Source organism: Bidens hawaiensis, unplaced genomic scaffold, assembly GCF_021521415.1.
Source record: "Bidens hawaiensis isolate Kalapana, Puna unplaced genomic scaffold, B.hawaiensis_p1.1 tig00059260_1, whole genome shotgun sequence".
Classification (NCBI taxonomy): Eukaryota; Viridiplantae; Streptophyta; class Magnoliopsida; order Asterales; family Asteraceae; genus Bidens; species Bidens hawaiensis.
Window position 1 is genome coordinate 60035 of NW_027500688.1, and position 9544 is coordinate 69578.

A 9544-nucleotide genomic window follows, 5' to 3' on the forward strand; every position below is an offset into this window, starting at 1 on the left:
CTAAAGACCTTGATAAAGGTAGGTCTATAACCGGTTATGTGTTTGAAGTGTTTGGTGGTACAGTTAGTTGGAAAGCTCAGTTGCAGAGAGTTGTGGCCTTGTTAACCACAGAAGCTGAGTACATGGCTCTAACTGAGGCAGTAAAAGAAGGTCTCTGGCTAAAAAGGCTAATTTCTGAATTAGGGGTAAAATTGTCCAATTGTGTGATTTTTTGTGACAATCAAGGAGCCTTACAGTTAACAAAGAATAATGTGTTTCATGAGCGTACAAAACACATAAATGTAAGGTTACACTTCATTAGAGAAGTGGTAAGTTCTAAAGAACTTGAAGTGTCAAGTGTATATACAAGTGAGAATCTTGCTGATTTTCTAACTAAGTCTCTACCGAGTTCCAAGTTTGAATATTGTGTTCATGGACTGGGAATTGGTTTTCAAGATTGATGATTGAACTTTAAAGGTGGAGATTGTTAGGGATTAAGTCAATATGTTCAGAGGCTGTGTTGTCATTTCTCAGGAGATTAGATAGTTTATATCTCATTTGTTAGATGGATGATTCTTCAGGGGGAAAAAGTGAAACTTTCTGAGTTGTTTAGTTAATAACTGATTAACTAACAAATTGGGGGTTAGGGTTTTTCAGTTCGTTCAATTACTTTTCTTGTGTACTGTAATACTTTCGTATTCTCCTTTTGTAATCGTTGGTTAATTGATCCGTAATAGTAATCGTTTGATTTCGTATATTAATTGTACCAATTCTTCGAAGTGTTTTACAACAATAAAAGTTATTGGAGTATGATTAAATTGATTAAAATATATTTAATTGTTATTTTTCTTTGTAACTTTTTACCTTTTCTATTATTTTATAAGCTTCTATTAGTTATGATCTTGTTATTTGTTATTGTCTCAATTTAAACTATTGAAATAATGAGATCAGCTTTATAATAACTTCATACCTTTAGTTAAAACAAACACTCGTTTTATTTGATCTGAAATTAATTATAAATATATATTTATATTTATGCATGCATACCAACGTTGCTCATTTATGTATTCATCCTCCATAGTCTATTTGGACTTAAATACTTGAAAATGACAAAATAACAGATATTTTGTAGTGCTGGAGTTGCAATGGTCCTCAGTGAAGGTCTTCGCAACCGCCCTCTCCTAACATCGTTTTCAATCACAATGTTTTTTCTTGATTCATCATAATTTTAAAGTCAATAGATTTAAGCCTTTAAAAATGCATGTATTAAACAAATAGAGTCTATGTATGAACACATTAGTAAGAACACTTTAACCAATTTATTTTTACTTACAAATATTTATAAGTTATATCTAAATAATATTCTTTTAAGACACTCACGACCTCCTCCTTAGTTTTATGCTATGGAAGAGCTTTTTGTAGGGGATACTCTCTCATACACACATATCCCAAACTTTACATGACCCAATACATTTGGGCCCAAAAATAACAGGCCACATTAAGGTAAAAGAAGGCTTAACCCTACATATAAAGGATTTTACTCCTTTTTAATTTTGAATAGAGAATCATAATAACCTTAGAGTAACATCTATATAGAGGGAAATGTGGAGAGAGTTGGATATGCCATTATATTAAAACACATTATACTCATACACATTGGCGTAGCTTACTTGGGGTCAGGGGTGGCCCCGGCCCTCTCCGTTTTTTCGCTCGGTGGTGTAAATTTATCCTTGTTTGGCCGAAAATTTTTATACATAGTGTAAATTTACTCGTTTTCGACCGAAATTTGAGCCCGGCCCCCTCTGTTTTTGGCTCGGTAGGGTAAATTTATTCTTTTTCGGCCGAAAATTTGTATACATAGTGTAAATTTACCCGTTTCCGACCGAAATTTTGAGGCCGACCCCTCCGTGTTTATGCTCGGTAGTGTATATTTATCCTTTTTTGGCTGAAAATTTTTATGCATAGTGTAAATTTACCGTTTTCGCCCGAAATTATGAGCATCCCCCCCTCTAGTTTATGAATTTTTTATACATATTGAGTTCGGCCCCCTCGACGTGTATGTCCAAGCTTCGCCACTGCTCATACACCATCTAGGCCTACCAACTAGGCTTGATCACACACCATTCAGCATATGATTCGTATGCTCAGTATATGACCCGTATACTGAAATCTTGGATTTCACTTTTTCAGATGCCATACGTATCGTATGTAATGTTATACGGTTCATATAGCTTAAGTGAGTTCACTAGCTTAAGTGATTATTCCACACGTTGCGAATGTCAGCATACGGTTCGTATAAAGCCTATGATAAGATGGAGGAATAGTGTCAAATGTTTCTATATGGTGTATCCCTAGCAGACCTCAAATAATTATAATCGTGTTATATATAACATTTAAAGGAAAATCTGACTATCCATTTATTAATATGGATGAATTCTAATAAATAGAATGGTGGTAATAGTTGGTTGAATGGTGTGGTGTTAGATATGAAAACAAAGAGTAGGCCATGTTATGAAAAAAAATGTTGGGTGATGAGGAAAATACAGTCCATTTACATGTGAACCTAAGTGGTTGGTATGCTTTGGCATTTCCCTCATGAACAGGGCATCCATAGAAGCACACACAAACACACATTATTAATAGAATCTAGATATTATGTGGTTTAAGGTAATAATACCCTTTTGTGTTGTCACATAAAACACAAATCTTGGCATATGCTGTTCGAAATATAGATATATATGGGATTATGGGTCATTATGGGATAAAGTAAAATAACCACTCATAGTTAGGTCCATAGGAGGGTGGGAGGGAGGATCAAAATTCTCATGCCAAAAGCTCACTATTAGAATACCGAATATTTGTAAACAATTTTAACTAGCTTACTAGTTACCATGTATTATTGTGTCATTTCTTCGGTCCCTTCGATACCAAAATGAGTCGGTAACAAATATAGCAATTAGTTTGCAACAGGGCATGTACACGTCCACTACTTCCGTGACATATTGATTACAATCCCAATGCGGTCACTTAAACTCGTACTTTTTTTTCTATATCATTAAATGAGTTTCTAGACCCTCTTTTTATGTTACATGTTAGGGCGGTTTGTACAGCATACTCTTTTATATGCTTAAAAGTATAAAATAAAGTAACGGTTTTGGCTTATAGCCACCTATAGAAAGGATTAGTTAATTAAATTAATAATTATGTATGGTAATGTTTGATGACAAATGATTTGTGAAAAGAAATGAAGTAACAAAGTATGATACTTAGTGAGTATGTAAAAGTTATGAATGAAGTTTAGTGAGAGCATTGGGAAGGTCTGCGAACCTTGTACATGTTATATGTTGTAAACTGTTAGATGGGTTAAGATGGTGAAAACATGGGGAAGAGTGGAAGACCGACGAGTCTTGCACGTGTGAGCATAGAGAAGGCCGACGAGCCTTTTACGTGCTGGTAAGACGGAGCATTAGGAATGTTGGCAACAGGGCTGTCTCTAGAGACAATGAAATGAAGCTATAGCTTTAGACCCTCATTTTTTACGGCCTTCAATTTTTTTTAAAAAAAATTAATAATTATATATTTGTAACTTTGGATTTGAATTAATATGCAGCACCAAGTTTATAATTAAAGAACCGGAATTAATGTCTTCAACCACCAACCAATTCTGTGTCATGATCAAAGGAGTTTATATTAATCTTGTTTACATGCTTACTCACGACCACCGGGGCCATTGACCAAGACACTGCCTTTCCTTATAAGTTGCATTTAATTTATCTAAACAGGTGGCCATCCATGATGGATCAACTAAATTCTGGTTTCAAAGTTTACATTGTCGCCAATTGAAATATCAATTTTATTTGCTATCACATGTTGCTTTTCATATTATAAATTTATTATCACAAAATCATCTCTGTTAAAAGTAAAAAAGGTAAGTGCTCTACTTGTAGTAATGTCATATCTATCTATATATATTTTTTAGTTCTTTATCCTAACAAAAGGATGACATAGGGATCCCAAATACATGTACTCATGCCCGTACACGTATTTGTACCCGTATCGATTTAGCCTATTCGGTACGGGTATTGGTACTCAATTTTATTGAATTTTGATACAAGTACAGGTACATTTGGTGTTTTGTACCTGTTTGGAGTATATAAGAGTTTAATTAGGATTTTTCATATTTAATATATAAAATAAATTTTCGAACCATGTTATCATTGAACAAGTACCAAACGTTTCTTTAAAATTAAATAATATAACATCCAAGACTCAAACCAACAAACAAATCACTTACAGTCGGCGACCGAATTAGGGTTCTTCAATACTATATTATCATTAAATCGACAGCCAATTTGGTACCTGTACTAATTTGGTACCCGTCACATACCTGTCAAGTATTGACACCTGAACTAATTCAGGTTGTTTGTCAAATACCCGTACCAATACCCGTAGCCGTACCATACCGAAAAATTTGGTACGAGTATTGATACGTTTTTTTATTAATTTTTGTCCTAAGCTCATCCCTAGGATGACATGTCCACACGCTTTTTGATTGGAGGTGACTTAGTCCGTTGATACCCATGACTTCTGGTATAAAACATCTTAAAAGAATCTCACATCGGACTATAGGTTAGAGAGAGTTGATTAATATATACTCACATCTTGTGATCAAGTACGACAAAGGTGGGTCTTAATAAATGATGATTGAGGCAAGATTCTGCGATTTGAACCATGAGACGCTATATATATTTCCATTCTGATCGTATCATGGAGTTACAAGCACAGCAGATTCCATCATAATACACTTGAGTGTGATGTGGTACAAGAATGGTTAACTATGGGAAGTTCTCATGAGTCATGACCTTGTCAAGAATACATCGGTTAGTCGGTAGTGGACAATATCATGGTTATAATGGGAGTGTTCCAATATGGAATGAGAACAACAACTCGTGTGTTATTCAAGATGGCCTACAAATAATTATGTACCGTATTCACAAGTTGGTAATATGGAATGACCTAGTTGACAAGTCGATCAAGTTAATATAGTTTCCCAATTGTAATAGAATTAGTATGGTAATAGGTTACCAAGTTATGCTTATATATATAAATATAGGGCTTGGATAAATGTTTTGAATGTGTGATCAATATGGATTTACTGTAACAAAGTTTTTGAGACACTTTTCTTTAGCAATGATAAAGTATATATTGATTTTATGATTTGAAGTGGTATTAGAGCTTGGTGTAATCTCAGTCCAAGCTCGAGGTACCCTGGACCGTAACCAACTAAAGTGTATGACTTACCAAACATCACTCACCATAGAGCCAAACACGTACGTTAGATCTCGTAACTCATCATTAAAGTTGTTAATTATAAGCGGTATTTGGATAAGTGACCTCTTAGAAAGTTATCATGTAAGTAATCAAAAACATCAAAAATTAATGAAAAAAACAGATGATATAATGATCATCATATAAATCTTGACATTAAACTCCATTACTACATCCAAAAGTGAGTTTTAAGAATTTCTCCGAAGCTTCTTAGTTCTTACCAAAGTCCTAACCTGAAGCTATCCTCGTCTCAACAACGGTGCCTTACTGTAGATAAGAAATATGATTAATGCTCACATTATTGCACTTAGGAAAATAACCGCAAAAAGTCTCACTTCCAAGATAGATGTGATTCGTTGAACCTTTGCTAAAAAGGTGAATACTTGTCATGACAAATTGATAAAAGGGACTTATGACAATGATATCTTATGACAAAAATCGAGAAACAAAAAAGCTACTCTCTTTAGATTGAAAAGTTGTTCGAGACCTGTTTGAGTGTCGTTAATAGTAAAAACTTAACATAACTTGAGCTTTGTGGATTCGAGTAATGTTAATGTGGACTGCATAAGTTCCTAGATGTGGATTCGAGCTTTGTGGTTTTTATAAACACATAACAAATGGAGCTACCTTTAATAAATAAATATTAAGGGTATAAGAATCTTATTTTTAATTGTTTAATTTGTCTCTAATTCCCATTGGATTACAAATGAATAGAAAAGTGAATATTGATTGGTGGGATTATATTACTAGTTTATCAGTTGCACGACTTGCAAAAGCATTAGTTTAGTCCTTCATGCTAAATAAGATAAAATAAAATATTTAGCTAATTCAGTGGGGATACGATAAGTTTTGAGCTAACATGGAGGGGAGATGATGAGTTTTGAGCTAACATGGTAGGGAGGTGACGGGTTATGAGCTATTATGGTGGGGAGGCCGCGAGTTAAAAGACATGTCGTCTCAATTTTCTAAAGTGGAGCTGAAGAAGCAGAGTTAGTAAAGGAAAAAAAAAGGATTTGAATTTTGAATAGACATATTTAAAATCTCTCTTTAAAAGTAGGACATTTTGTAAATTTTCCGTAGGAATTAAGGATCAATCTTATTTATAATTGTTTAATTTGTCTGTAGATTAATTCCCATTGGTTTCCAAATGAATTGAATATTGAATCTTAATTGGTTGGATTATATTATTACTAAATAAAGCATTAGCCTAGTCATTTTATGCTAAGTAAGATATAATATCTTCCTTTTTTAGAAGATAAACACAAACTTGGTTTGATATTATACAACCCTAAAAAGCCAAATCAATGTCACACCCTACCATCCACTTCATTTATTTTTCTTTATAAATACATCAAGTGAGCCATTAGCTTTTCACTTTTAAATTCACCACTAAATCAAAAGCTCACATAACACCCGTGCAACACACTTCCTTTAATAACCCTATACATACAACCACACCTTCATAATATTCAATAGAGACTACATCAAATATTAATGAAGTTTTTCTTCCCTGAGCTTGGTTTCTGCTTCGGTGGCACCGCCATAACGCCGCCAGCGGAGATCATCTGCTCTGATGTCTCGACTACTCGCCGACGTGTAAGGCATGGTAAATTCACCAAACACTGGAAACCGGAGCTCTCAGCGATTGCCGAGGATGGTCATATGCGACGACAAAGCCATGATCAATCGGTTAGTGTTGTTAGATCGGAAAAGAAACCGTTTGAACAAAACCAGATCGTCGGGAAGACCTCGATCTCATTCATATAGTAGTGGCGATTACAGGTAAAACTCTTGAATCAAGAATATTATTGTAATTTGTTATTAAGTTCTTATTATTTGTTAGTTTCATATGTTCAAGAAAGTTAATTATGATACTTAGTAAAGGCTACATATCATACAAACAATGTTTTCTTATCATTCTACAAACTACACGTGGTGACGTAATTGTAAATATAAAACCTAAAACAAGTATGAAAAAAGATAACTACGTGTTCAAGGAGGAAAAATAATTAGACATAACTACACAAAGAAAATAATAACAATAATTGCATCAAACAATATAATTATGCATAAAGGAAAAATAATCACGCACAACACATCTAGTTTTAAATTTAAAAATTGATTTAAAAAAAAGTAAATAGGGTATTTAAATTAAAGAGAAAAAATTGTTCGAATTTATTATTAAGTTATTTAAAAACAATAATATTGTATATAAAAATTATCAACGTTTTTAAAAAGTGCGGAACTTGAAAAAAGTGATGAAAAAGAAAACAAAAATATGTGTGATTAAGGTTTCCTAATTACAATTATGTCACTGCCTATTTATATTGAATTAAATTAATGACCTAGAATCCTTTTTATAGTTTGTATGATAAGAACTTTGTATTTAAACTTTTTTCAATACAAGTACTAAAACTGATTATAAAAAAATAAGTGAGCATCACGTGTATTTCTTAAAATCTCAATATGATAAGGTTGTACCTACTTGTTTAATCACACGAGCAACTTGTAGATTCATATGTGTTTAAGTAAACACACATTTGAGGTGGTCAACCGCTGTGTATATGTTGTTAGGCCCAAAATCATGTTGTAACATAATTAAATTATGTATTTAAAGTATTTTGTATGCTTTTTTTATTAACTCTATATGTTTATACATATCTGAAATTCTGTATATACTTTTTTATTTATTTCGGAAACAATATTCTTGTAGTGTGGTCGTTTTAAATCCTAATTGTTACGGATATATTTAACATGTCATATGAATTATTATTGTGTTACAAATATACAGGAAATTTACTCAGACGGTGGCGATTCCTGCTTTTTCTCCTACACCGTTCGTGTTCTAACTCGGATGATCGGAGATGCCTGTTTCGACATGTTGTTTTGTTTGTATATTGAAAACTATTTATGATTTACTTTGGCTTGTAATGGTATAAAATGGGAAATTGATGCTTGCCGGATTACTTAATTGCTATGGAATTAGAAAGTTAGAAACATAGTTTTCAACAAATCTGGATATAATCAAGAAAGATATAGCATATGACATACAAAATATTATCCTTCTTTATAAGTCGCAGATTTGTTTGGTTGGTGTATTTATTCACACACACTCGGGCATGGGTGGCCATATAAGTATTATTGCAATCATAATAAATAAGAAAATGAAAAGAGGTAAAGGATTATCTCGTAAATAATTCACGGACGTGAATGATTGAAAAAACAATATCTTTTCAATCACGCCACTGCCACATGAATTTTAGGTAAAGCATCTTTTAAAGCAACATACTAAAATAATCTAAATAGAAAATAGGTATAAAAGTTTTAAAATTATTAAGTGAAGAAACGTGGATCTACTCACTAGTAGCAGATCTACTTTCCTCGGGTATGATTAAACTGTTTCACCGATGGTTCTTCTGGATCCGTGTTCTTCCACCTACAAAATGAACAGCGCCGTTACTTACCCCTCAGAAAGGGACAGAGGGGTCCTCTTTGGGGTAACCCTCCGGCGTGAGAATCAGTATCTTTGTGGAGAAGATAATAATGTGTCAGTCAGTGAATCTCAAGAGTATTGCTGAATCGCTGAATACTCTTGATTGTGTGACTGTATGTTTTCTGTAACTGACTGTGAGTGAATATAATTCAATATGATTGAATGTGATATCACTGTTTGTAACTGTCAATGATTGAGTGTGAATGTCTCATCAAAGTGGAGTTGATGCTGTATTTATAGTGCTAGGGTTTCCACTGGTTGGGCTCAGCCTCGTTGGCCTCCTCCAATCGCACTGCGCCACGTGTCCTCTGGGACACCTGGCGCTTTCTCGTTGGTTGTAATCATGTGGTAGCACATGTGTCATGCTGAGTTGTCGACCTTTCATTTGGCAGCTGTCAACATCAGCATATTCTTACTCCTTAAAAAGATGCCTTCTGGAAGATTGTCTGACGTGCACAATCAAGGTTGCCCTGATCCTGATTTGGATAAGGACGAGGTTGATTATGTGCACGTGTGATATGCGCCCATCCTGAGGATGCGCGAAGTCTTCTTTTATTCTCACGCGCAGATATTTCATGCGCAGGTGTGGTATGCACGAGCGTGTGATATGCGCCGCGCGCTGGTGCGCCACGCGCATATGTGATGCGCGAGCATATGTGATGTGCAAGAGCATGTGATATGCGCCGCGCGTTGATGCGCCGCGCATATGTGATGCGCGAGCATATGATGCCTGAGCATGTTTTG

At 34.3% G+C, this 9544-nt stretch overlaps 1 long non-coding RNA gene across 1 annotated transcript; it reads left to right on the forward strand.

Moving 5' to 3' along the window:
• The first annotated feature begins 6597 nt into the window (after positions 1 to 6597).
• Positions 6598 to 8268, forward strand: LOC143602625 (uncharacterized). The gene is made up of 2 exons (XR_013147885.1): positions 6598 to 7089; positions 8099 to 8268. It is a non-coding gene; the product is annotated as an uncharacterized LOC143602625 (long non-coding RNA).
• The last annotated feature ends 1276 nt before the right edge of the window (positions 8269 to 9544 follow it).